This window comes from Oryctolagus cuniculus, chromosome 1 (genome assembly GCF_964237555.1).
Source record: "Oryctolagus cuniculus chromosome 1, mOryCun1.1, whole genome shotgun sequence".
NCBI classification, from domain to species: Eukaryota; Metazoa; Chordata; class Mammalia; order Lagomorpha; family Leporidae; genus Oryctolagus; species Oryctolagus cuniculus.
In genome coordinates, this window is record NC_091432.1 from 93722164 (window position 1) to 93748904 (window position 26741).

The following is a 26741-nucleotide window of genomic DNA, read 5'->3' on the forward strand; positions in this document are numbered from 1 at the left end:
GGAAGTCCAAGATCAGTCCAAGCCCTGTGCGGTCAGGACCTGCCTTAGCACCTCATTAAATCTTAGTTAATTCCTTAGAGGCTTTGTCTCTAATTACTGTCAGATTGAGGGCAGAGGCTTCAACTTATGGATTTGGGAGGGATGCAGTGCAGTCCAAAGCAGGCAAAAACATCAGAATATCACTCAAATCCCAAGATACGTATAAATTACTTTAATTGACAGAATGTAGCAAGTGATCTGATACAGATTTGAGAGAGAAGAGAGTAGTCTGAGGATAAGGTGGTTTACAGATTCCTGGATTTGATGACTAGAAGCAGATTAGAGAACGCGGAAGAAGAAACTATTTTGAACCAGGAATCCAGATTGAACATGTGGATGTTCTACCTATGGAAATTCAGACAGGCATGAGCTCAAGCTCATTGGCTGCTGTGGTGGCCAGCCTTCAGAATGGTCCCAAGAACTCTCGCTTCCAAGATTCTTGCCCTTAACGCGGTTACCTCCCACATTGAATAGAGCAGACCTGTGTAGCCCGTAGGATAATGCAATAATGCTGGTGGGTGTCTTTGAAGACCAAGTATTAAAAAATATTGTGGGGGGCCAGTGTTGTGGCACAGCAGGTTAAGCTACCACCTGCAACCCTGGCATCCCATATTGGGTGCTGGTTTGAGACCCGGCTGCCCCTCTTCCAATCCAGCTCCCTGCTAATGTGCCTGGGAAAGCAGTGGAAGATGGCCCAAGTCCTTAGGCCCCTGCACCCATGTGGGAGACCCGGAAGAAACTTTTGTCTCCTGGGCTCTGCCTCCCAGATTGCTGCCGCCATCTGAGGAGTAAATCAGCAGATGGAAGATGTCTGTAACGCTGCCTTTCAGATAAATAAATAAACTTTTTCTTTTTTTTTTTTTTAATAAGAAAAGGTTTAGTTATTTGAAGAGAGAGATTTCATCTGCTTGTTTACTCCTAAAATGGCTGCAATGGCCAGAGCTGGGCCTATCCAAAGTCAGGAGTCAGGAGCTTACTCTGGGTCTCCCATGTGGATACAGGAGCCCAAGGACTTGGGCCATCATCTGCTGCTTAGTAGGGACCATTAGTAGGGAGCTGGATCAGAAGTGGAGCAGCCGGGACTCGAACTGGTGCCCTAATGGAGTGCTGGTGCTGCAGGCAGTGGTTTTACCTGCTACACCACAGCACCAACCCCTATGAGGAGCTTTTCAGAAACTGGCAGGGCCTAGGGTTCTGGGCTGGCTGGCAGGTTTCTTTTTAGATTCAAGAAATCCATGGTGAAAGGTTTCGGTTCCTGCTCAGGCCTCCCCACCCTTGGTATTTCGGGTGTAAGTTATCTGAGCTCTGTGCTCTGAAGCCAGTTTGAGAAGTCCTTACTCAGGAGCTCCTGCAGGGCTGCCCTGGCCAGGGACCAGCGGGTCTTCAGCCTCAGAGACCACAGCCGGGTTCCAAACTTGTAGTTGGGAACTTCCTTCTAGAGTTTGTCCTAAGTAGCTTTGTCAAACAAAGCCAGGTTCTTGAGCTTGTCCCAAACTTGGCCTTTAGGCCACTTCTTCTTGGCCTTGCCTCCAGATTAGCTCACGGGGTCTTTAGCTTTCTTGGCCGACTTTCCGGCATCACCTTCCTGTCGTCCTCGGGCAGCATGGTGAGGTGCGACCACCTCAACCTTGCACCTTGCAAGATGTTGGACAAGAAGGAATAAATCTTAAAAAAAAAAAAACAAAAAAACAAAAAAACAAAACAAAACAAAAAAAACAACCAGCATGTTGTGGCTTCTGCCCTTCAGGTCGCCTGGTCTGAGGCAACTCTGTGGAGAAGTCACGCTGGGGAGGACTGACGAGCAGCCCTGGCTCTCAGGTATGTGAGGGAGTCACCCTGGAGCAGCTCCTCCTGCCCAGCCAGGTCTCCCCAGGATGCTCGGCCTCATATCGTCTTTTTCGTTTTCTTTCATAATTGAGATTGTATCGGTTGTGTTGAGAATCAGTACACAGAAATGTTCGCTTATACACAATTCTTAAGGTATAGACCCCAAATCAAAACAGCTGTGATCTGTGATTCTTTTTAAAGGTTATTCCAGCGACATTCCAGCTTTTTTTTTTTTTTGACAGGCAGAGTGGACAGTGAGAGAGAGAGACAGAGAGAAAGGTCCTCCTTTGCCGTTGGTTCACCCTCCAGTGGCTGCCGAGGATGGCACGCTGCGGCCGGCGCACTGAGCTGATCCGATGGCAGGAGCCAGGTACTTCTCCTGGTCTCCCAAGGGGTGCAGGGCCCAAGGACTTGGGCCATCCTCCACTGCACTCCCTGGCCACAGCAGAGAGCTGGCCTGGAAGAGGGGCAACTGGGACAGAATCCGGCGCTCCGACCGGGACTAGAACCTGGTGTGCTGGCGCCACAAGGCGGAGGATTAGCCTAGTGAGCTGCGGCGCCGGCCAACATTCCAGCTTTAAATTAGGAGGTAAATTGTCCTCAGGAGCACATTAAGTGCCAGTATCTTCAAACGTTGATGAGCTGTTTTGTAAGTCCCAGCAGTTCCCAAGTTAGTATCGTGTGCAGCAGGTGCTCTGACTTCCAGTCTTTCACAGCACATTAACACAGTTATTAGGGAGGCTGCATCACCACAACCAGAGATGCCACAGAGTGCCCGTGGTTCTGACGGGGCAACCATCAAGATTTGCTTTTCTTTTTAAAAATATTCATTTAGGGGGCCAGTGTTGTTGTGTAGCAGCTTGAGCTGCCGCCTTGGATGTTGGCATCCCATATGGGCAAAGGTCTGTGGTTTGTGGCCTGGCTGCTCCGCTTCCAATCCAGCTCCCTGCCAATGCACCCGGGAAAGCAGTGGCAGACGGCCCAAGTACTTGGGACCCTGCCACCAGCACGGGAAACCCAGACAGAACTCCTGGCTCCTGGCTTTAGCCTGGCCATTGTGGCCACCTGGGGAGTGAACCAGCAGATGGAACATCTCTCTCTCTCTCTCTCTCTCTCTTTCCTTCTCTCTCTAACTCTTTCAAATAAATAAATCTTTTTTAAATAATCTTTTATTTATTTATTTGAAAGAGAAACAGAGACAGAGATCTAACATCTGCTGGTCTACTCCCCAAATGCCCACAACAGCTGTGGCTGACCTAAGCCAAAGCCATGAGGCAGAAACTCAATCTGGATCTCTCACGTGGCTGGCAGGGAACCATGGACCTGAGCCATCAGCACCTGCTGTCTCCCAGAGTGTACATTAGCAAGAAGGGAGAAGTGGAGTGGGGACTTGAGCCCAGGTGCTCTGATGTGGGTGAAGCTGTCCCGAGTGGTGCTTTAACTCCTGTGCCAAAACGCCCACCCCAAGGAGTGTTTTTCTTTAGGAAACAATTCTGCTAAATAACAAGGGTGCAGGCATAGAAGTAATTGAAAATACTCAAGACGCATTAAATGCATGACTGTGATTCCAAATCGCCATTTAGTGTGCTTAGCATTATAGGATGTAAAAACCACCCCCGCCTAAGACACTGAAATCCTCCCCAATTTTAATATCTTACTATTTTCCGGTTGTACCAAAAGTAAACCTCTTGTTTACTTCACTTCTTCAAAAATCATTTACACTAAAAAATGGGATAAGGTGGGATTCCCTCTTCTTAAAAATGTTTCTAGAGCTACTAAAAAAAACCATATTTATAAAAATATTCCTCTAGATTGTGCAAGAAGAGAGTGGGGGCCTCTGATAAGACGTCATCTATGACATTCACCAGACTTGCCTTTTTCTTCCTCTTCTTCAGAAGCTACCCCCTTCCCATGTCTCTGTTTTCTCAGGCAAATCTTCTTTAGCTTCTTGCTTAGCTCCTGGGGCCTGCTTTCCCTGCACTCCCTCTTTCCCTCCCTGTTTGCACTTTTTCTGTCTGCTAAGAGCCCTTCCTGCTGCTGTTTTGGGCTTCAGTTCTACTTTTGCTGGGGCAGCTTTAGCTGATGACCCGGCTCCTCTGCTCCTGGGCTCCTTCCCGGCTCCTTTGGGGGAGACAGTCTTCCTCATGGGCTCCGAGAGGGCACATGGGGGGTCCTGAGAGGCTTCAGGAAGCTGGCTGCTGGCCACTGCTCCTCCTCCAGCCACCTAGGCTCCCAATACCATCCTGACTGCAACCAAGGCCCTAAGGCAGAACTCCCTAGCTAAGCCACGCCAAGATTCCCAATTGATGGAAACTGCATGAGATAATATTTGCTGTTTGGGGATAATATGGCAGCCAAAGATAATGCATCAGGGTTTAGGAGTCATTCAGCAGCTGTCAAAGGTAATGACACAAGGGGTCCACTGGCTTCGGGTATCACCGAAGAATCAGCCTCAAGTGGGAGTCGCTCAGGGGAAACTTCTCTTTCCTTGTGACAAGTGAAGCAGGCAGTGGGAAGGTTGTAGTTCCTAAGGAAACTGCCTCCCTGGGAACTAGTTTGCTAAGGCTTTTATACCGAGTGCTAGGGAGTCTCCCAGATGTAGGAAAGAGGGGTAGAGCAGGGCCCTTCCTGCTTACAAGATACATCTTCATGCATTGTATTTTCAAGAATCTGACCTGCGCTGGCTTCTTGTAGCTTTAACCGTCCTTCGTGGTGATCTGGCCTCGCTGAGGACAAACGTCCTATGAAAAGCAAGCTCCAGGGATTTTACTTTAGAGATTCTCTGTCCATGTGCCAGTGTCCTCTTTTGCTTAAATCCCACACGCTCCGTTACATAGTGCAGAGATGAAGAACTTGGGTTCTTGAGGACTGCCCAGGATTTAGATCATGTCTCTCATTTCCTTCGACTTCCAGGCCTCTGTTTTCCCTTCTGCAAAATAAGAAGTGAGATCTGTCTCCTGAGTGCCTTTCTCATTCAAATGAGTCAATGCTTGTAAAATAGTCATAATGCCTAGGCAATCGTTAGCGGTCTCACAGTGTTAGCCATGATCATATTCATCTATTAGTTGTAACTACTTAGTAGTATTATGTAAGTAGTGAGTGTTTTTAGTTATAAGTAAGTGATAGAATGAAAGTTCTCAGGGAGACTAGTAGAAAACGGGAAGTCAGCTTTTTTTTTTTTTTTAAAAAAAAAAGATTGATTGATTTGAAAGGCAGAGTTACAGAGAGACAGAGTCAGAGAGAGAGCGAGCAAGCAAGAGAGAGAGGGCTTCCATCTGCTGGTTTACTCCCAGATGACTTCAATGGCCAGAGCTGCACCAATTAGAAGCCCAGAACCAGGAACCAGGAGCCACTGGCTTCTTGCGGGTCTCCCATATGGGTGCAGGGGCCCAAGGATGTGGGCCATCTTCTACTGCATTCCCAGGCCATAGCAGGGACTCGAACTGGAGCCCATATGGGATGTTGGCACTGCAGGCAACGGCTTTGCCTGCTACGCCACAGCGCCAGCCCCAAGCCAGCTGTTTATATAAGGACTGTTGGGGCCTCATAGTTGTTCCAAGTTTAACTACTTCTAATTTTAAAGTGGTGAGGGAGCTTACAGAATTTGTCAAAATGTTTCCACTCATTACCCAGTGACCCCAAACCAGAACTCTGACATTATCCTGGACTCTTAACCTCTCCCTTGTCCTTTATGCGCATTCTGTTAGCATGTGTTTATCAAGCTCCAATAAGTGGCAACCATTGTTTCTAGTGGCAAGGGGTAGTACAGCAAGCAAGACAGTCTCTACCCCAGCACCATTAGCGTACTATGTAATTGTAATGAGGGACTCAGTCCATCTACCATTAAGCATAGACTAGGCCATCAGATACCACTGAGGGCTGAAAGAAAAGCTGATACAAGAGGAAGGCGATCGCACTGCTTGGGAGGCTCACATCCCGTGTCAGAGTGTCTCTGAGAATCACCTCGGCTCAGTTTCCTTCTTCCTGCTAATGCACACCCAACGTCAGCCTGGCTTACTCCTCGCTCTTGCAGACATCTGGGAAGTGAACCAGTGAATGGGAGATCTCTGTAAACAAACAAAGAAATAAAGAGAAAAGAAAAGAAGGGTAAGGAGATGAAGAATAGGGAACTACTTTAGGAAGCCTGACCCTGTCCCTTTCAAATTCTAAAAGTCTCTCTGCCACTTCCCTCTGTCCAGCAGTCGCTATCAAGACACCGCATCGCCTCCCTGTCTGACTGTTCGACCTGTTTCACCACCTTTACTGCCTTGAGTCTTAATCCTGAGACCTGTATCTGATCACATTCTAACCCTGCTCAAAGCGCCTCAGGGGCTCTCTGTCCCACAGAGGATAACACCTAAACATCTCCACACCCTGGGCTGATAACCTCTCTTCTATTTCACTGAACAAGTAGAAGCAATCAGGATTTCCACATTCTGCTGAGACCCGCCTGCGTGCGTGTGTGCCTTTATTCCTGGGCTGCCCATGCTCTCTGGGTCAACACCGTTGCTTGCATTCTAGATCCCATCCTCTCCATCACTCAAGGACAACACTCATCAAATTTCTATCACAAGCAAACCTATTATATTGTACTCTGACCTTGATACTAACCCTGGGTTCTTTGGCTCTCTTGCAAACAGAAATTGACAAGAGGCCAATGTTCGACCCAGACAAGGCTGATTTGGGGCTCATGCTAAGACACCAGGGAGCTGGCATGGCAGGAAGAGTTTCCACTGACTGGCTCTCCACGCCAGCAGTAGAGGGGTTTTTATTGGGTTGGGGAGGTGTGGTTGTGCCCTCTTGGCATCTGGCTTATCTGCATCCATACATGATACTGTGGATTGCATCTGGCTTGGTGTCCTGAGCAGGCACAGGTGCTGCTTTTGCACACGACTTGCTCAAAATGGTGGTGTTGCTCAGTGCCATCTCCCTGGGAAGTTCACACATCTGTCTGTTGCACTGGGCTATTCTGCAATGCAGAGGTTGGGGAAGTCCCTAATGGGGAAACTAGGGAGTCTTCTGTACCTTACTGATGGCTGGTTTGGAACTAGGTGGAGTGACCTGTGGTCAGAGCTGGATACGTGTCAGGTCGATAGGGGCTTGATATTATGCGCCCTGTTTCTTTCCTGTCTCAGTCTTGTAGGAAACTGTCAGTCTTCCCTCTTGGCTGTCGTCCCATTTCTTTTATCCCCAGGGCTCCGTGTTCAGTCTCTTTTTCTCATGCACACTCACTCACTCCTGGATAGCATTCAGTCTCACGGCATCTGACATCTCCTAATGTATTTGCAGCCAGAGCTCTCCCTGGAATAACAGACGTGTGTATCAAGCTGCTCTTCAAACCCTGTCTTCTCTTCTGTGCATCTCAGGAAGGGTCAATGCCATCCTCTGGGTTCTAAACCCAAAGACCCTGGAGTCAATCTTGAATTTGTTTGTTTTACATCCAACCCTCACGTTCTTCAACTCTGTTGAAATATCACCTCCTCAGTGAATCCACTCTTACAACTGCATTTTTATATACGTTTAAAAACTTATTACTTATTTGAAAAGCAGAGTGACAGAGAAGGAAACAGAGAGAGAGAGAGAGAGAGAGAGAGGCCTTCTATTCATTGGTTCACTCCCCAGTTGGCCGCAACACCTGGAACTGTGCCAATCTGAAGCCAGGAGCTTCTTCCGAGTCTCCCACATGGGTACAGGGGCCCAAGCACTTGGGCCATCTTCTACTGCTTTCCCAGGCCATAGCAGCAAGCTGGACAGAAAGTGGAGCAGCTGGGACTAGAACCGGCGCCAATGTGGGATGCCAGCTCTTCAGGTCAGGGTGTTAACCTGCTGCGTCACAGCACTGGCCCCTCCAGTCCATCTTTCTGCTAATGCACCCCTAGGAAAGCAACACAGGTAAGTGTTCGGATCCCTGCTACCCACATCGGAGACTCAGATGGAGTTCCTGGCTGCTGGCTTCTGCCTGGCCCAATCCTGGCTGTTGTAGGCATTTGGAAGAATGAACCAGGGGATGGAAGATTTCTCTTTGTTTTTCCCTCTCTCTCTGTCACTCTGCCTTGCAAATAAATTAGCTAAGTAATCTTAATTTTCTTTTTTTTTTTCAAGTCAGACCCAGTGTCCTACGGTTCTTGAAATATTTGGTAATTCCTTCTCCAGGGTGCCACTGCTTGAATGCACGCCCTCTGATCTCTTGGGCCAGGAGAATCTTTACCATGTGTACGTGCGATGGTGTCAGAGGATCTTTCCTCTTAGATACATGCCTTCTTTGGTCAATGGGCTCCAAGTTGAAAAACTGACTCAGTTCAGAAACTTGGAAAAGGGTTGTGACTTCCTGTTGGGCTGACTGCCTTTATGTGCCTTATCTGTCCTGAATGTTTTTGGATTGGGTAGCCTATGTTTATCTTTTGTTGGTTACTCATCTGTTTCGCCTCTGGGTAGACTGCATTCTATTAACTCTCTGTAACCTTATAGGTTGAGCTTCCCTGGCTGCCCCTCCAATCTTGCCACTGACTACAATAATTGTTATTTAGTAGCTAAGTCCTTCCACACATCTTGTTTCAGGTTCCTAATATCCCTGTGACAGTTACTGATCTTTACTCTCCAGTGACGTCTTAGTCTGTTTGCTGTTGTGATGACGTAATACCTGTGACTGGGTAATTTGTGAAGGAAAGAAGATTGTGGGGCCATGGATTGTGTCACAGTGGAAAGCACACATCGGCTTCCTATCCGGCTTCCTCTCCAGCTTCCTAATATTGTACACCCTGGGAGGCAGTAGGTGATGGCCAGGTACTTGGGTTTCTGACACCCATGTGGGAGACCTGAATGGTGTTTCTGGTTCCTGGCTTTGGTCTGGCCCAGCCTTGGCTATTATAGGCATTTGGGAAGTGAACCAGTGAATGCAAGATATGTCTTTGTGTCACTCTGCCTTTCAAATAAAAAAAATTGTACACATACCAAAAAAAAAAAAAAAAAAAAAAAAAAGGCCAGGGGGAGCAGGTGATGGTGTTATATGGCTGTCAGTTCTGAAGGCTTGGGTGTCCAAGATTGGGTGGCTGATGCTGGTGAGAGAGCCTGGTGCTGCTTCCTAATGTGGTGGGAGTCAGAATGGCAAGCAGGTGCAGTCAGAACATGGTGGGGAGAGGGGTGGTGCTGTGGCATAGTGGGTAAAACCACTGTCTGCAGTGCCAGCATCCCATATGGGCACTGGTTCGAGTCCCGGCTTCCCCACTTCTGATCCAGCTCTCTGCTATGGCCTGGGATAGCAGTAGAAGATGGCCCAAGTCCTTGGGCCCCTGCACTCCTGTGCGAGACCTGGAGGAAACGCCTGGCTCCTGGCTTCAGATCAGTGCAGCTCCGGCCATTGAGGCCATCTATGGAGTGAACCAGTGAATGGAAGACCACCCCCACCACCCTGCGTCTGCCTTTCAAATAAATAAATAAACCTTAAAAAAAAAAAACAAAAAAAAAAACCATGATGGGCAGCTCAGCATTCTAACAACCTGCCCTTTCAGTAGAAAGTTCAGGCCGGTGAGAACTACAGCAATCCCTTTTAACGACCTCATCGCCTCTTAAAGCCCCGCCTCCCAGCACCAACTCAATGGCAGTCACACCGCAGCCTGAGTTTTGGAGGGGACAACCACACTCAAACATAGCAGCACTGCCTACCATCAGCCATGGCCTGCAGAGAAGGGCTACTGCTGACCTTGGCAGTTGTCTTGGTCCGTTCATGCTACTGTAACAAAATGCCTGATAGCTACAATTTATAAGGAACAGACATTTATTTCTTCACAGCTCTGGAGTCCCAAAACAAGGCACTGGGAGTTGGGTTATCTGGTGGGGACTGTGTCCTCGGGAGGGGAGAAACACCCACCATGTCTTTGTTTGTGAACACAAGGGGTTCATTGCACCAAATAATGAGTAAGTGGGAGTTAACTCCAAGAAAACTTTATTTCCTTGCGACAGGTAAAGGAGACGCGGGGAAGGTCTAATTCCCTACAGAAACTGCCTCCCTGAGAAGCAGGTAGACCAGGCTTTGATAGCCCAGGCTAAGGGAGTGTCCACCATGTAGAAAAAGGGGCGCAGTAGGGCCCTTCTTGTTTCAGCAACATCGTCTTCACACAGTATATGTTCAAGACTCCGACTCAGCTCTTCTGCAGCTTTCCTTGGGCGACTGGTGTCCAGGCCCTCGCTGAGTGTAACGTCGCAACACAAACCTTCCTGGGGCATCCCCTGAAAAATGAGCTCTCAGGAATAAACTCTAAGATTCTCTGCCCCTGTTCCCGTGCCCCCTCTTGCCAAAATTCTACACTTACTTCCACCCTCACATGGTGGAAGAAGCAAGGGCAAGTTAGCAAAATGCCGCATGAGGCATCTTTCACGGAGGGCTTACTTCCATTTCTGCGGGAGGAACCCTCATGGCCTGCTCACCTCCTAGAAGCCCCCCTCTGCCAGTCACACCGCCAAGGACAGAAGGCTTTAGAGACTTCACGGAGAGTCTGCATTGTTTTAAGTCCATTTTCTCATGGACTTTCTGAAGCTTTTTGTCACTAAATTTTGGAGGCAGCACAATCAAACTTTAGCCATGATGCTGCAGCCAGTGCTTTGGGAGGTGATGGATCTGTCTGGGAATGAGCCCTTCCTCTGATGGGTGTTTCTGGCTTCCCATAGTACACTGTCACTCGCATGCCCATTTCGCTGAACCTTTTAGTGGCTTCCTCTGCTTTCCTGCTTGTCTGCCTCACTAATTAGGGGCTTTTGGTTTTTTCCTGCTTCTAGCAACCATCCTGGTAGCATAACTGCAACATTTCCTTGGCTTTTTTCCCTGGGTGTTAAATCCTATATTTGGTTCAAGTTGATAAACTGAAACTCTCCCTTGGCCATCCTACGTTCCGGTCTCCTCAATGCAATTGCAAACACAGTGTCCTGGCTCCTGCTGATGCGTGCGAGCTAGGACCTGCAGCTTCTTTGGAGCGGTTCCCTTCCTTCCTTATCAGGCCCAGCATGCCCCCATCTGGAATATATTGTAACTTAATCTAGTTATTAGCCTTGGGGCCAGAGGCTTGTGTGGGGACTGATCCAGGGGCGGGGCAGGATATTTTGCAGTATGTAAAAACCCCTAAGTATAAATTACCTTAGATTAAGCCAAGATCTATCTTCCAGAGAACAGGTTTTAACTATAAACAGTGTATATAATTACAATTCCTTCTCCTGAAACTGTTTTCGCCCAGCGATGACAAATATTCTTTTTTTTAACTCAAAGGCAACAGGACCCATTTCCTTCAAGTGGGTACCTCTGTCTTTACCTGTTTATACCTGATCTTCATTTTCCATATCGTCATCCACTTATTTTTATAGCATGAATGCTGTGATTTCCCGTCATCATATACTTTTTATTATTTACTAGAAATGGATAGCTTCTGGACTTATTGGCAGGCAAAGAAAGCATTGTGAAAGCTGATCTCTGTTCCTGCTAACTAGCCAGTTGGTAGTAATCACTTAATAGGAATGGAAAAGTACAAATTTTATTTGCTGCAGCAAAGTGGTAATTTCTTCAGATATGCGAGACTGCTTGTTTGTCCTTATTGTGACGTTAACTAAGACTGGCACTCAAGCTGCTCCAAGCCCTGACTTTCTGTTCCATATCTCTTAGAACAGCCTGTCCCAAACTGCACATGGGAAATGTTCCAAAAGTGTGTTTGAAAATCAGTTTAGGACTCCAATCACTTTTTCCACAGAAACAATGTAATACGAGAGTGAAAGGCAAGTTAACCAGCTGGCCCCCCAAAGCCTGGTCAGCCCACGGTGCAGCTGAAATAGGGCAGGCAGCAGCGCTCTCGCTCTCGTAAACAGGTTCTGTCTCTCTGCCTGCACCCAGGAGTCCGACTGCTCTCCACAGAGCAGCAGCTAGTGGCCTTTCTGAAGCCTAAACCTCATTGCCTGACTCAGTGCTTCAAACTCTACCGCACAACCCCGTCTCAAGTCAAATCTCAATTTTATTCTTGAAATATTTCTTTAATGTATTTCTTTATCCCCACTGCACTGATCTTAATCAGGCTCTGACCCATTCTTACCCAGACTGCAGTTCTCCCTTGTTATCCAGGGACATCCCCTTCCCAGGGTGCCACCACACTGCTGCCCAACTCTGGAGCGCGCCATGTAGCTCCTTTCAGCCCTTTCATAACCCACTTTTATGTCTGCCTTGCGAGAGAGAGAGAGAGAGAGAGAGAGAGGATGAGAATATGCTCCCATCTGTTGGCTCACTCCCCAAACCTCCGTAATGGCCAGGACTGGGCTGGCTGAAGTCTGGAGCTGGAGACTGAGTCCAGCTCACCCATCTGGGTGACAGAGTCGCATGTTACTTAGAGCTATGGCGTCTGCTTCCCCGGGGTCTACATTAGCAGGAAGCTGGGGTCAGGAGCTGGCGGTGAGCCTTGCACACAGGCACTCCAGTGTGGGGTGTGGATGTTCTAAGCAGTGTGCTAACCTCCAGGCCAGATGCCCGACCTGATAACATACTTTTAAGCCTCATTTGCTTCTGCACCAACTCACATACTTATGCACATACTGTTGTTTCTACTTGAAATTTTTTTTCTTTTTGTTTACTTGAAATTTCTTGAGAAATTTCTGATCAAAGCCCACAATTATTAGTCTAGGAAATCTTCCCCCACCAATTGGAAAGAGGAAGTAACTCACTTCTCAATGCTCCCGTAGCATTTCTATCATTGCCTATGCACTAGGCCCAGTAGACAATCAATGGGAATCTAAAAACGACTGCTTTCCACCTCCTGCTCTCATGCACTCTCTCTGGACAGGAACAGAAATCAATGATTACAAGCCATCGTGAGGAACTCTTTCTATAAGTCCGTCTAGGGTGCAGAAGGCTCAAGGATGTGGGAGTGAAGAGCTTTCCCCTAAGGAAGGAAGCTGGAAGTGATTCCGGGAGCGCTGTATTCGGGCTGACACGTGAAGGATGACTGGGGCTCTATGGAGTGTTCCAAAGGGGAACGGGCAGGACAAGCAGAAAGACTACTATTTGCAAATACATAAAAGGCATGGGAAGGGTTGGTGTGTTTGGAGAATTGCAAGCAATTGCTTAGGGCTGCGGGGCAAGGCAAGGTGTGTGTGATGAAGCAGTGAGAGCCAGGCAAGGCCCTGGCAGCCCAGGTGAGAAGTTTCCAGTATTATTTCTTTTCTTTTCTTTCTTTCTTTCTTTCTTTCTTTCTTTCTTTCTTTCTTTCTTTCTTTCTTTCTTTCTTTCTTTCTTTCTTTCTTTCTTTCTTTTTTTTTTTGACAGGCAGAGTGGACAGTGAGAGAGAGAGAGAGAGAGAGAGAAATGGTCTAGTATTATTTCTTTAATGACTTCTGAAATAGTTTTTGTTACCTCTAAGTGATAAAATCTCAGAAAACACAGGTAAAACTAAAAGCTAAATCTAATAAAATTTGCAAACTTCTTACTTCTATACATTTGTTTATATTTTAATACCGAAAAAAACCAACATACACAAGAAAATGGGTCATTATATTTCCCCTTTAATTTTATGTTTCTGTATGGGTTAAGCATTTAAAAAATAGGTTCATATACTTTTCTAATTTAAAGAATATATGTTTTGTTAATTAAAAAAAAAAGAGGCCTAAATATGGAAGGTTGAAGAATGATTCTCTCATTAACTTTGATTCCCTCTGAGATTTACTGCATAGTAGATTAGTTAATTGCAAACCTCCTAGCAATGTTTCACTCCATTATAGATTACTTGGGAAAAACAAATTTGATTTTTCCCTTTGGAACAATGAGTGGTTTATTTTAAAGTAGGTGAAAGGTAAAGTGAAGGGGGGCGCGGAATCAGCTTCACAGATGTATAGTTTAAAGTTTGCCAAGTACTTAGTGAAGGGTTAGACCAACTTCAAACGGCTGGAAAGTGTAATGTAACATGAGCCCCTGAAGGTCTTGTTTCTCTTTCAGCGCTTGCTCCGGGTCCCCTGGGAGGCGTCAGCAGAGAGCGCAGAGCCTCAGAGATCACATCCCTGGTGGGGAGCACATGAACAAAAGGGGACAGACAGAAACGCGCTGAAATGCGTGTGCTCGGTGTGTTTGCCCACACGTAACAGCGTAACCGCTCATCCTCCGACAAGAGTCTCCTATTCCCCCACGAACCCAGGTCCATGCTCTCAGTTATGATGTTGCTCGCTTCCAGCAAGGACCCCAAGGCGCGGACAGTGTACAGAGCTGCCATTCCTTGTAGGTGGAACACTCACTTGTCTACTTCATGTACCTTATAAAAGGCAGGCTATATAAATATTGGGGATATAAAAGTTGATATTCCACAGGAATTGCCAACTGCAGGGCAAGCGCCTCTTCCTTTGTGCGGTGGGATTCGCAGCTCCGCTTGGGAGCGTGTCTTGGTTTGAAGGTTGTCCTCGAAGCATTCCAGTTCGGCACTGTTTCTTCCAAAATAGGTCTGTGTGTCAGTGTTTCCAAAGTGCAGACAATTCTATTCTTATTTTGTGACTCTTCTTGGAGGATGCTCTTTGTCCCAGGCTGCGTCGGACTCAGGATAGCGGACAACCCGGGCTGGAGCCTCTGCCTGGGATCATGTGTGTTCGTCATGGGCGAGCCGTGCGTGTTTCACCTGGTGACGGGCCATTTGTGCGTCTCTGCGGGTAAAGTAGGTGGCTTCCCGCGGGGTGTAATTTCTGGAGCTGAAGTTTCCCTGAGGTTCCTGGAAGAAACGCTTTGATTACCGGCTGGGTTCCTGAGGATCAATGTGCCAGATACCAAACTTCTGCATTCCCTCTGTTGGAATACAAACGAAGTCAACTGGGGGTAGCTTTCAGCACAGCTTTGCCTACGACCAGGCTGAATGCAAGTGCTCCCATTTTGACAGAGGAGGTAACACATACATTCAAGAATTCATGGAGTGCCTTCTGGAGAAAGCATGATAGATTTTTTTTTTTTTGAATTATGGAAGAAAATAAAAACCAATACCAGAGAAAATAAGCTCCAGTTTTTCCAAAATGTACTTAGAAAATGGACTTTAACTCTGCATTTATATTCCATCAAGAAGTCATTGTAACAGAGGGTGGAGATTGAAACAGGCCACGGCAGAGGGTGCTTCTGGAGTGTATGGGGAGGCTGCTCTTCAGAGGGGTGCTGTGGCCCCGGCCGCAGCTCTGCCCCGCTGGCCTTGGATGGGGAGATTTGCACTGTTAGGGGAATCTCCCAACAGCAGAGGCAGCCAGGCTTCCTCCAGGCCTGCCTCGCTGCCGCTTCTGGATCTAGGAAAGATCATATCACACCCTTGCCAGAGACTGCGGCAGGATGTCACATAGGCTCCCAAGTGACAGAGTGACAGAGACCTTATCTGCACCGTGAAGCAGCAACCTTTGTTCCAAGCCCGCGGCTTGCCCTCCTGCCTCCTGACTCAGCACTGCCACCCTCTGGGACTCTCAGGTCAGTCACGTGGCCCTTTGTTTGCGTGGCTCCAGCTGGACTGGTATGACCCGGCAGGTTCGCAGATTTGTATGCCTCTGCTACCCCTACCCCCTTTAATCTGTTGTAGAGGCCAAGGGCGCTTCCCCTCCCCACCTCCAGGGTTCAATAATGGAGTCAATGAAATAAGCTGATGGTAGACAGATGAACAGGAAGACAAAAAGCATCCCAATACTCTTATTAATGTGCCTAAACATGGGAGCCGTGAGTATCCGTATGCGACTCAAAGAAGTGCTAGACGGGTGAAGTTTCCACAGAGGTGAGCAACACGACAGAGTGTGGGCTTCTGGGGGAAGGGAGATGGCGCAAGCTGCAGAGGTTGAGAGGAGGAGATGTAGAAGGAGCAAGAGCTGTGGTGTTGTGCAAGTGAGTTTCCCAGGTGCCGGCCCCCTGTGGCCATGAGATAGAAAAGCCTGTGTGCATCCTGGGTGCCTGACCCCATCACCGGCGTTGATTTCCTCTATGCACGTAAATGTCTTTCACAAAACGCAGGCAGAGTCATTCCTGAGCCTGCAAACGTCCTCAGTCCCTCTCACTTGCCCACTCACCACGTGCAGAAGAACTCTGCGGGAGGTGGGGAGTTTTACTCTCCTACGGAGTAATGCCAGTTCACTTTATTTATTTATTTTTTTAGATAGGCAGAGTTAGACAGTGAGAGAGACAGACAGAGAGAAAGGTCTTCCTTCCATTGGTTCACCCCCCAAATGGCCGCTACGGCTGGCGCGCTGTGCCGATCTGAAGCCAGGAGCCAGGTGCTTCCTCCTAGTCTCCCATGCAGGTGCAGGGCTCAAGGACTTGGGCCATCCTCCACTGTCTTCCTGGGCCACAGCAGAGAGCTGGACTGGAAGAGGAGCAACCAGGACAGAACTGGTGCCCCAACCAGGACTAGAACCCGGGGTGCCGGCGCCGCAGGCGGAGGATTAGCCTAGTGAGCTGCAGCACCGGCCATTAGTTTACTTTAGCAGACTCAATTATCAAAACTTAAGGGAGAAACTTTTTTTTTTTTAATTTTTTATTATTTTTTTTTTTTTACAGGCAGAGTGGACAGTGAGAGAGAGAGAGACGGAAAGAAAGGTCTTCCTTTTTGCCGTTGGTTCACCCTCCAATGGCCGCCGCACCGCACTGATCCGATGGCTTGAACCTATCTAAGGGGCTATGTCTAAAATAGTATCATTTTAATGATTTTTTTTTTTTTGGCTAAAGAATCTTTCATCTTCCTCAAATACTATGTGACTATGATTGTGCAGACATTGTGAGGGTGGGGTCAGATTACCAGTGCTGTGGTGTTTTTTTTTTTTTTTTTAAAGATTTTATTTATTTGAAAAGCAGAGTTATGGGGGGAGAAAGAGAGAGATCTTCCATGTGTTGGTTCATTCCCCAGATGGCCTCAACGGCCAGGGCTGGGCCAAACTGAAGCCTCCAGGAGCCTGGAGCTTCATCTGGGTGTCCCATGTGGGTTCAGGTGCCCAAGCAGTTGGGCCATCTTCTGTTGCTTTCCCAGGTGCATTAGCAGGGAGCTGGATTGGAAGTGGAACAGCCAGGATTCAAACTGGCACCCATATGGGATGCTGGCATCACAGGTGGTGACTTTTATCTGCTATACCACAACACCGGTCCCAACCAGTGCTGTGATTTTAAGCAGTATTTTAAAAGTATACCAAGAAAAGAATAGGATACATGTACATCTATGGACAGCAGAGGCTGGCAACAGTCTGCAGATCAAATCCAGTTGACTGCCTGTTTTTGTATGGCTTGCAAGACTGGCTTTTCCATTTTCAAATGGCTGGAAAAGAAACATTTCAGGACATGGGGACATTGCATTAAATTCAACTTTTGGGGGCAGGCATTGTGATGCCATGGATTAAGTTGCCACTTGGAATGCCCACATTCCAAATTATCCTGAGAGTGTGGAATCAAGTTCTGCCTCCACTTCGGATCCAGCATCCTGTTGACGGGTCTAGGAGGCAGCAGATGATGACCCTAGTACTCAAGTCCCTGTGCCACCCACTGGGAGGCCTGGATGAAATTTCTGGCTCCTGGCTTTGGCCTGACCAAGTTCCAGCTGTGATGGCCATTTGGGGAGTACCCCAGCTAATGTAAGATTGCTTTCTTGTGTTAAAAGATTTATTTATTTATTTGAAAGTCAGAGTTACAGAGAGGCTCAGGCAGAGAAAGAGAGAGAGGTCTTCCATCCACTGTTTCACTCCTCAAATGGCCACAATGGCTGGAGCTGGGCTGATCCAAAGCCAAGAGCTTCTTCCAGGTCTCCCACGTGGGTGCAGGGCCCAAGGACTTGGGACATCTTCTACTGCTTTCCCAGGCACATTAGCAAAGAGCTGGATCAGAAGTGGAACAGCTGGGACTTGAACTGGCACCATATGAGATGCTAGTACTGCAGGTGGCAGCTTTACCCACTATGCCACAGCGCAGGCCCCTGTAAGATCTCTTTCTATCTCTCCCCCTCTCTCTCTGTCGCTCTGCCTTTCAAATAAATAAATAAACAAATGTTTTGTGTTTTTTTTTTTTTTTAAAAGGCACAGGGACCAGCGTTGTGTCTGCGGTGGGTTAAGCCACTGCCTGGAATGCCAGCATCTTGTAAGAGTGGTGGTTTGAGTCCTTACTGCTCCACTTCCCATCCAGCTCCCTGCTGATGCACCTGGGAAGGCAGTGGAAGATGTCTCATGTTGGAGTAGCTGGGTTCAATTCCTGTCTCTGCCTCCTGACTCCAGCTTCCTGCTAATGTAGACCCTGGGATGTGGCTGTGATGGCTCCACTAGTTGGGTCCCTGTAGCCCACATGGGAGACCTGGATTGAGTTCCAGCTCATGGCCCTGGCCCAATCCAAGCTATTGTGGGAATTTGGAGGAATGAACCAGTAAATGGGCACTCTCTTGGTTTCTGTCTCTGAAAAAAAAAAAGTCCAGTGCTGATAGAGAAATTGTACAGCCACGAGGAACCCAAGCTGTTTTCATCCTCCGTTCTATACACCTTACAGTCTAATTTCCAGTCTCAGGCATTTGCTGGCTGTGGGAGCTTCAGCTGTGCTATATCTCTTGTTGCTGGCAGGAGGAAAATTTTGGTTTCCTCAAGAGTCCTCCGGATGACTTCTCTTTGTCTCTCATCGACCTTCCCTGGCCTGGGATGTATAGTGTTTAGGATGAGCCTAAATCCCTATGAGGAAGTCAACATGAGACTACATACAAATCACAAAACTTTTTGGAAGTTTATCATATGCAAATGGAATACATTTTTTGGCCTTTTTATACGTGTTTATATGTAATTTCACATACTTGTTATAAGCAGTCAGAATTGACTGAGTTAATCCTGAGGATTAAATTTGGGGAAAATTAGATGTTGCATTTAGAAGCATCATTCAATCTACACTGTGAGAAAAAATGTTAGGACACTTGGTGGACACAGGACTGGGCATTTAGCCTACCGGATGCCTGCATACACATGGGAGTTGGTTTGATTCCCAGTTCTGATTCTTGATTCTAGCTTCCTGCCCATGCAGACCCAGATAGATAGCAATGATAGCTGAAGAAACTGGGTTCCTGTCACTCATATAGGGGCTTGGATTACATTCCCAGATCTCAGCTTGGGCTTCAGCCCCAACTGTCGCAGATATTTGGTGAATGAGCCAGCAGATGGGAGCTCTGTCTCTCAAATCAATTTTTTTTTTTAAATTAAAAACAAAAGTCATTGTTTCTCATAGTGTCCATTTCACTTCATCAGGTTTCCTTTTAGGTGCTTGGTTAGTTGTCACCGATCAGGTAGAACACATGATATTTGTCCCTTTGGGACTGGCTTAATTCACTCAGCATGATGTTTTCCAGATTCCTGTCATTTGTTGCAAATTACAGGATTTCATTTTTTTTTTTTTACTGCAGTATAGTATTCTATAGAGTACATATCCCATAATTTCTTTATCCAGAAATTATGTTGATGGGCATTTAGGTTGATTCCATGTCTTAGATATTGTGAACTGAGCTGAATAAATGAGCACCCAAAAGGAAACCTGTTGAAGTGAAATGGACACTATGAGAAACAGTGACTTGATCAGCCCTTGTCCTGACTGTCGAGGAACAACTTACTACTTTATTCCTTTTAGTATTTTTTGTTCTACTTAATACTATTGGTTGAACTCTTTAATTACCACACAATTATTCTTAGATGTTTAAATTTAACTGAAAAGTGATCCCTGTTAAATATGAGTGGGAATAAGAGAGGGAGGAGATGTACAGTTCGGCACATGCTCAATCGGACTTGCCCTGAATGGTAGAGTTAGAAACGTGCCAGGGGATTCCAATTCAATCCCATCAAGGTGGCATGTACCAATGCCATCTCACTAGTCAAAGTGATCAGTTTCAGTTCATAATTGATCATAATGATAGGATTAAGAGTCAAAGGGATCACATAAACAAGACTAGTGTCTGCTAATACTAACTGATAGAATTAAAATGGAGAGAATGATCCAGCATGGGAAGTGGGATACACAGCAGATTCATAGAAGGGCAGATGTCCTAAACAGCACTCTGGCCTCAGAATCAGCCCTTAAGGCATTCGGATCTGGCTAAAAAGCCCATGAGAGTATTTCAGGCATGGAAAGCCAAGACACTCTGTTTAAAAAAAACAAAACAAAACAAAACAAAACAAAACAAATATATATATATATATATATATATAAATGAACGATCTCTGTGAGTGAGATCCCAGTGGAAAGAATGGGCCATCAAAGAAGGAGGTACCTTTCTCTGAAGGGAGGAGAGAACTTCCACTTTGACTATGACCTTGTCTAAATAAGATTGGAGTTGGCAAACTCAAAATGCTTCCATAGCCTTGGCAACTCACGACAAGAGCCTTGGGTGATTACTGACACCATAAATAAGAGTGTCAATTGTTAAGTCAACTACAAGAGTCACTGTGCACTTACTCCCTATGTAGGACCTCTGTCCTTAATGTGTTGTACTATGTGAATTAATGGTATAACTAGTACTCAAACAGTACTTTGTGTTTCTGTGTGGGTGCAAACTGTTGAAATCTTTACTTAGTATATACTAAACTGATCTTCTGTATATAGAGATAATTGAAAATGAATCTTGATGTGAATGGAATGGGAGAGGGAGTGGGAGATGGGAGGATTGTGGGTGGGAGGGAATTTATTAGAGGGGGGGAGCCAATGTAATCCAAAAGTTGTACTTTGGAAATTTATATTTATTAAATAAAAGTTTAAAAAATCACTAATGCAATTTTGTTGCTTACTCAGATATCCATTTTCTATAAATATTTTATATTTTCAGTCTATTCTTTATTTCTCTGAAGTTATGTGTTCCTTATTGCTACAACTAAAATAAATAAAATTAAATTAAAAAATTAAAAAAATAAAAAAACCAAAACAAAAAAATTAAAAACAGAAAACAGTTACACGCATATAACAGGTGCCTTTTGAGTCCCATGCCCTGCTCAAAACCATCCCTCTCTTTCTGGGAACTACCAACATCTGGGCCAAGCCTACAGGCCTGCCCAGAGGCCATAGGTAATTGGCCAAGGATGAACTATGCTCCGGGCCCATCAGATCTCTTTGCAAAAGAATCTGGGATTTAGAAGTACAGATTGAGAGAGGGGATTACTGGAACTGAGGCTGTTGCTGCAGATGTCTGGTCCTGCTTCCTGCTTGCTCTAAGGGAAACCCAGATCCTTCAGTTGATTTGTGCTTTGGGATTTGTTGAGGCTGGCGTGAGTCATTTTCTGCAACTCTTAGTAAGATACAGACAGGTGCTTGCTTTGGTAGCACATACGCTAAAGTTGGAATGATATGGAGAAGATAAGCATGGTCCCTGGGTAAGGATGACTTGCAAATTCCTGCCACTTTCCATATTTTTCATGTTTTCTGTACTATGTGGAAGATACGTGTGTGTGTGTGTGTGTGTGTGTGTGTGGTCCACATGAATCTAGAGCAGTGATTACTGGAGGCTAGGAAGAGTGGAGTTGGGAGGATTTGATAATAGGTACGTAAACACAGTTGGGTGAAGGTCATGGGTTCTGGTATTCCCTGGTCGAGTAGCTAAAGTCTGTGGTCCAGGAAGTAGAAGGTTTAGTTGCCTGGTGTAGTTGGTCTGTGCTGCGTTTAGCAGTTGAAATATTGCGCCCTACCCCATAAAGTGTGCAAGGAGGGTGGGTGTTGTGCAATGGGATAAGCCACAGTTTGAGATGCCTGCATCTTGTTCAGAGTGCCTGCGTTTGAGTCGTTCTGCCTCCATTTCTGATCCAAATTCTTGCTACTGCATAGCCTGGGAGGCAGCAGGTGACAGCTCGAGTGCTTGGGTTCCTGTCACCCAACTACTAAAGATAAAGTTTTATAACATTTGAGGTTTTAGGCATATTTTGAAAGGCTGAAACTAATAATATACTGAAACTTATAATGATATGTAAGTTATAATGAAGAATCAAGATTTGATCACCAAATACATTTTTTGGTATTCATGTTGGTGGGAAAAAAATTATAGTCAGCACTCCGCATCTGTTGGTTCAACAAACTGTGAGTTGAAAACCACAGGGTTGAATGTTATGGTGTAGTGGGTTAAGCCACTGTTTGGGATACTCACATCCCATATCAAAATGCCTCGGATCAAGTCCCACTTCTGCTTCTCATCCAGCTTCCTGCTAATGAGCACCCCAGGAGGCAGCAGGTGATGGATCAAGCACCTGGGTCCTTGATACCCATGAGGGAGACTCGGATGGAGTTCTTGGCTCTTGGTTTTAGCTTGCCCCAGCCCTGGTTGTTGTGAGCATCTGAGGAGTAAATGAGCAGCAGATGGAAGATTCTGTCTGTCTCTCCCTTTCTCTCTGTCATTCTGCCTTTGAAATACATAAATAAATAAGTAAAACTAACAAAACATTCTCAAAATTAAGCAAAGGTTAAATTTGTTGCATGCTGAGCACTACATGAAGTAGTTGCATCTCTAGTGAACATATATGGGCTTTTTGGGAGTGTCATAAATCCCTAAAAAATACAGCATAACAGCTATTTACATAGATTTATACTGTAGGAGATATTATAAGTAATTGAGATGATTTAGAATATTCTAGAGGATGCATGTAGGTTATATGTCAATACTATGCCATTTCTGTATAGGAAGGTGATTGAAAATGAAACTCGATGAAGGGCAGGATGGGAGAGGGAGTGGGAGAGGGGAGGGCTGAGGGAGGGAGGGAGGTTGGGGGCGGAGCCACAACAATACAAAAGTTGCACTTTGTAAATTGACATTTATTAAAAAAAATACTATGCCATTTTATGAAAGGGACTTGAACATGTATGATATTCATGGAGTTTCTGTAATGAATCCCCCCACAGCTAGCGAGGATGACTGAAGTTTCAGGGTATAAAACCCAACACACAAAGAACAGTATACTAATTACAAATGACATCTATGTTCATATGCTTCCTATTTAAAAAAGGGATCCATTTAATTTTTCAGGTCTCAACACAGGTGATAAACAACGCAAACCTGATCTTAGAGCAGCCTTCCATCTTATGCATAAACAATAGCACATTACAATTTGCCGGTGGAGGGGGGATATTTGGCACAGCAGATGTCACTTGGGAGGCCTCCATCCCATGTTGCAGTGCCTGATTTGAGTCTAGGCTACTCTGCTTCTGATCCAGCTTCCTGCTAATGTGTACCCTGGGAGACAGAAGGTGACGGCTCAAGTCCTGGGGACCATGCTATTCACAAAAGAGACCTAAATGGTATTCTTGGATCTTGGCTTTGGACACTCTCAGCCCTGACTGTTGCAGGCATTTGGGGGAGTGGACCAGCAGATGGAAGATCTCTCTCTCAGTTTCTCAGACTTTCAAATAAAATGAAAAAGAAAGTGCCGGTGGGACCAAGTCTTCTTTTGAGAGTAGAACTTTAAATCTTGTTGTTTTGCACCCTGGCAAGGTAGAGCTAAAAGAGCCAGACAGATGCAAATGAAGCAGACACAGAAACAGATTTTTGCTCAGGTCTAGGTGACCCTTTTACTCGCTAATCTTTGGCTTGAAAAATTGGTGGCCTAGAATATAAAAAACAGAATGGAAGCTGAACTAACCAGTTGTTAAAAATCTGTACCAAAAGGATGGCTGGACAATTTTTCGATTTTAAAGCCACCCTACGTGTTTTTCCCCTAAACCTATATATTTAAAAATGTCTGCTACTGCATTTTGAATTATTCAAATTGTTTAACATAATGGCATATACTGGTAATAATTTTTGGTAGAATAGAATCAAAACAGTTTGTCAAATTGGAAGGTACTTTCCAAAAAAATGGAAAATTGAATTGAAAGATATTTTTACTTTGGTACAAAATTTTGTTGAAATCCATGCATACATGGCCGGCGCCGTGGCTCAATAGGCTAATCCTCCACCTTGCGGCGCCGGCACACCGGGTTCTAGTCCCGGTCGGGGCGCCGGATTCTGTCCCGGTTGCCCCTCTTCCAGGCCAGCTCTCTGCTATGGCCAGGGAGTGCAGTGGAGGATGGCCCAGGTGCTTGGGCCCTGCACCCCATGGGAGACCAGGAAAAGCACCTGGATCCTGGCTCCTGCCATCGGATCAGCGCGGTGCGCCGGCTGCAGCGGCGGCCATTGGAGGGTGAACCAACGGCAAAGGAAGACCTGTCTCTCTGTCTCTCTCTCTCACTGTCCACTCTGCCTGTCAAAAAAAAAAAAAAAAAAAAAAAAAAAAAAAAAAAAAAAAAAGAAATCCATGCATACAGGTTTTCTTTTTTTTTAATTTATTTGACAGAGTTAGACCGTGAGAGAGAGAGAGAGAAGGTCTTCCTTCTGTTGGTTCACTCCCCTAATGGCCGCTACGGTTGGTGCTGCACTGATCCGAAGCCAGGAGCCGGGTACTTCCTCCTGGTCTCCCATGTGGGTGCAGGGCCCAAGCACTTGGGCCATCCTCCACTGCCCTCCTGGGCCACAGCAGAGAGCTGGACTGGAAGAGGAGCAACTGGGACTAGAACCCGGGGCCCATATGGGATGCCGGCACAGCAGGTAGAGGATTAACCAAGTGAGCCACAGTGCCAGTCCCATGCATACAGTTTTTTTTTTTTTTTTTTTTTTTTTTTTTGACAGGCAGAGTGGACAGTGAGAGAGAGAGACAGAGAGAAAGGTCTTCCTTTTGCCGTTGGTTCACCCTCCAATGGCCGCTGTGGCTGGCGCACCGCGCTGATCTGATGGCAGGAGCCAGGAGCCAGGTGCTTTTCCTGGTCTCCCATGGGGTGCAGGGCCCAAGCACCTGGGCCATCCTCCACTGCACTCCCTGGCTACAGCAGAGAGCTGGCCTGGAAGAGGGGCAACCGGGACAGAATCCGGCGCCCCGACCGGGACTAGAACCTGGTGTGCCGGCGCCGCTAGGCGGAGGATTAGCCTAGTGAGCCGCGGCGCTGGCGCATACAGATTTTTTAAAAGTTCATGGCAAGTGCATATTATGAAAAAACTATACATGGACTTCAAATTTGGTTTATGTCAAAATAAACATCTTTTAATTTTGTTTTCCACTAATTTTTAATTAGCTCATCTATCTTTTTTTTTTTTTTTTTTGCCAGGCAGAGTTAGTGAGAGAGAGACAGAGAGAGTGAATTATAGACAGTGAGAGAGAGAGAGAGAGAGAAAGGTCTTCCTTCCGTTGGTTCACTCCCCTAATGGCCACTACGGCTGGCGCTGCGCCGATCCGAAGCCAGGAGCCAGGTGCTTTCTCCCGGTCTCCCATATGGGTGCAGGGCCCAAGCACTTGGGCCATCCTCCACTGCACTCCCGGGCCACAGCAGAGAGCTGGCCTGGAAGAGGAACAACCGGGACTAGAACCTGGTGCCCCAACCAGGACTAGAACCCGGGGTGCCGGCGCTGCAGGTGGAGGATTAGCCTAGTGAGCCGCGGCGCCGATCCTAGCTCATATTTCTTTATGGTATATTAGAGAGTGGAGGGAGGGGAAGTCAAAGGGATCTGAGAAAATCCTGGCATGGGGAGAGATGAGGAATGGGAGAGCTCTTAACCTACTAGTGACCTTGAGAATGCATCTACAGTGATGTCATTGCTCAGGCTCAGACGCGACAATCAGGGCCACACAACTTCCCTAACAGTGTTTCCTTTCCAGGAACATTTTCATGCAAAGGTACAATTGCACTTTACTCTGTCAAAGGTATCTTCCAGCTTTTTAAAACGTGTTTGACCTTGAATGAAGCCTTCTATATAGATAAGACAAATGCTCAAATTAGCAGGTGATCAAGATCATGTGAAGTGTGTTTTTACATTGACTTCAGAAAAATCAGGCTGCGTGGACCCTTCCCTCCCTACCTAGCTTGGTTTGCGAGTGGAGACGGATGATACCGTACTTGCAGCTGGAGGGCATGAAAATGTTTCATGATCACATCACAAGGCTTTCTGGGGAGAACAGGGCGGCGCCCACGTAGGCTCAAGAAGGGCTCCAGAGAACAGGGAAAGGCTTGGTTTCTATTGTGATCAGGGGTGGGGTTCTCCTGGGGCCCCAGGCTTGAATGTCTTGTACTTCCTTTCAGTGCCAAAGGAGACGCACCCAGCGTTTCTTATCAACTTGCCCAGATGTGGGCAGGGAAAGTCGGGTGGACTGGAAAACCGTCACAGTCAAACATCAGAATCAGAGTCAGACTCTGTAATAAGAATAAAAGGCTTCTCAGAATTCCATGCTTATTAATGCTAAATGCTGACTTTGTAGTGTTTATGTGGTATGCAACAGAAATAAGAAAACTTTTTTTGTAAAGATTTATTTATTTGATTTGGAAAGTAGAGTGAGAGAGTAAGAGATAGCAAGAGTGAGATCTTTCATTCACTAGTTCACTCCTCAAATATCCACAATGGCTCAGACTGGGCCAGGCTGAAAACAGGAGCCTGGAACTCCACCCACATCTCCCACAGGAGTGTCAGGGTCCCAAGTACTTGGGCCATCATCTGCTGCCTCCCAGGTGCATTGGCTGGGAGCTGGATCAAAAGTGGATTAGCAGGGACTTGAACCAACACTCTCATATGGAATGTGGGACTCTCAAGTGGTAGCTTATCCCACTGTGCTACAGCGCCCACACCCACAGAAAAACATTTAAGCACATTTTAAAAATTATAGTCTTACCAGTGTTAAGAATTGAGGTGAGGGGCCAGCATTGTGAAGCAAGTTAAGCCTTTGCTTTTAATTACCAGCTTCCCATATGGAAGTCTCTGCTGCTCCGCTTCCCATCCAGCTCCCTGATAATGCACCTGGGAAAGCAGCGGAAGATGACCCAAGTACCTGAGACCCTGCCACCAATGTGGGAGATCAGGTTAGAGGGCCAGGCTCCTGGTTTCTGCCTGGACCAGCCAAGGTTGTTGCAGGCATTTGGGGAG

General features: G+C 46.5%; 2 long non-coding RNA genes, 1 other non-coding gene and 1 pseudogene across 3 annotated transcripts; 2 read left to right on the forward strand and 2 right to left on the reverse strand.

Moving 5' to 3' along the window:
* Positions 1-4767: 4767 nt before the first annotated feature.
* LOC138850508 (uncharacterized) lies at positions 4768-12063 on the reverse strand. Its single transcript, XR_011390332.1, has 3 exons — positions 11934-12063; positions 5830-5933; positions 4768-4795 (listed from the first exon to the last, which is right to left on the reverse strand). It is a non-coding gene; the product is annotated as an uncharacterized lncRNA (long non-coding RNA).
* A 1309-nt stretch (positions 12064-13372) lies between these two features.
* LOC103349615 (interferon regulatory factor 2-like) overlaps positions 13373-26741 on the reverse strand; it is a 151510-nt pseudogene continuing 138141 nt past the window's right edge.
* LOC127491964 (uncharacterized) lies at positions 14576-17854 on the forward strand. The gene is made up of 2 exons (XR_007920861.2): positions 14576-15310; positions 16385-17854. It is a non-coding gene; the product is annotated as an uncharacterized lncRNA (long non-coding RNA).
* LOC127485012 (U6 spliceosomal RNA) lies at positions 21124-21230 on the forward strand. The gene has a single exon (XR_007912224.1). It is a non-coding gene; the product is annotated as a U6 spliceosomal RNA (small nuclear RNA).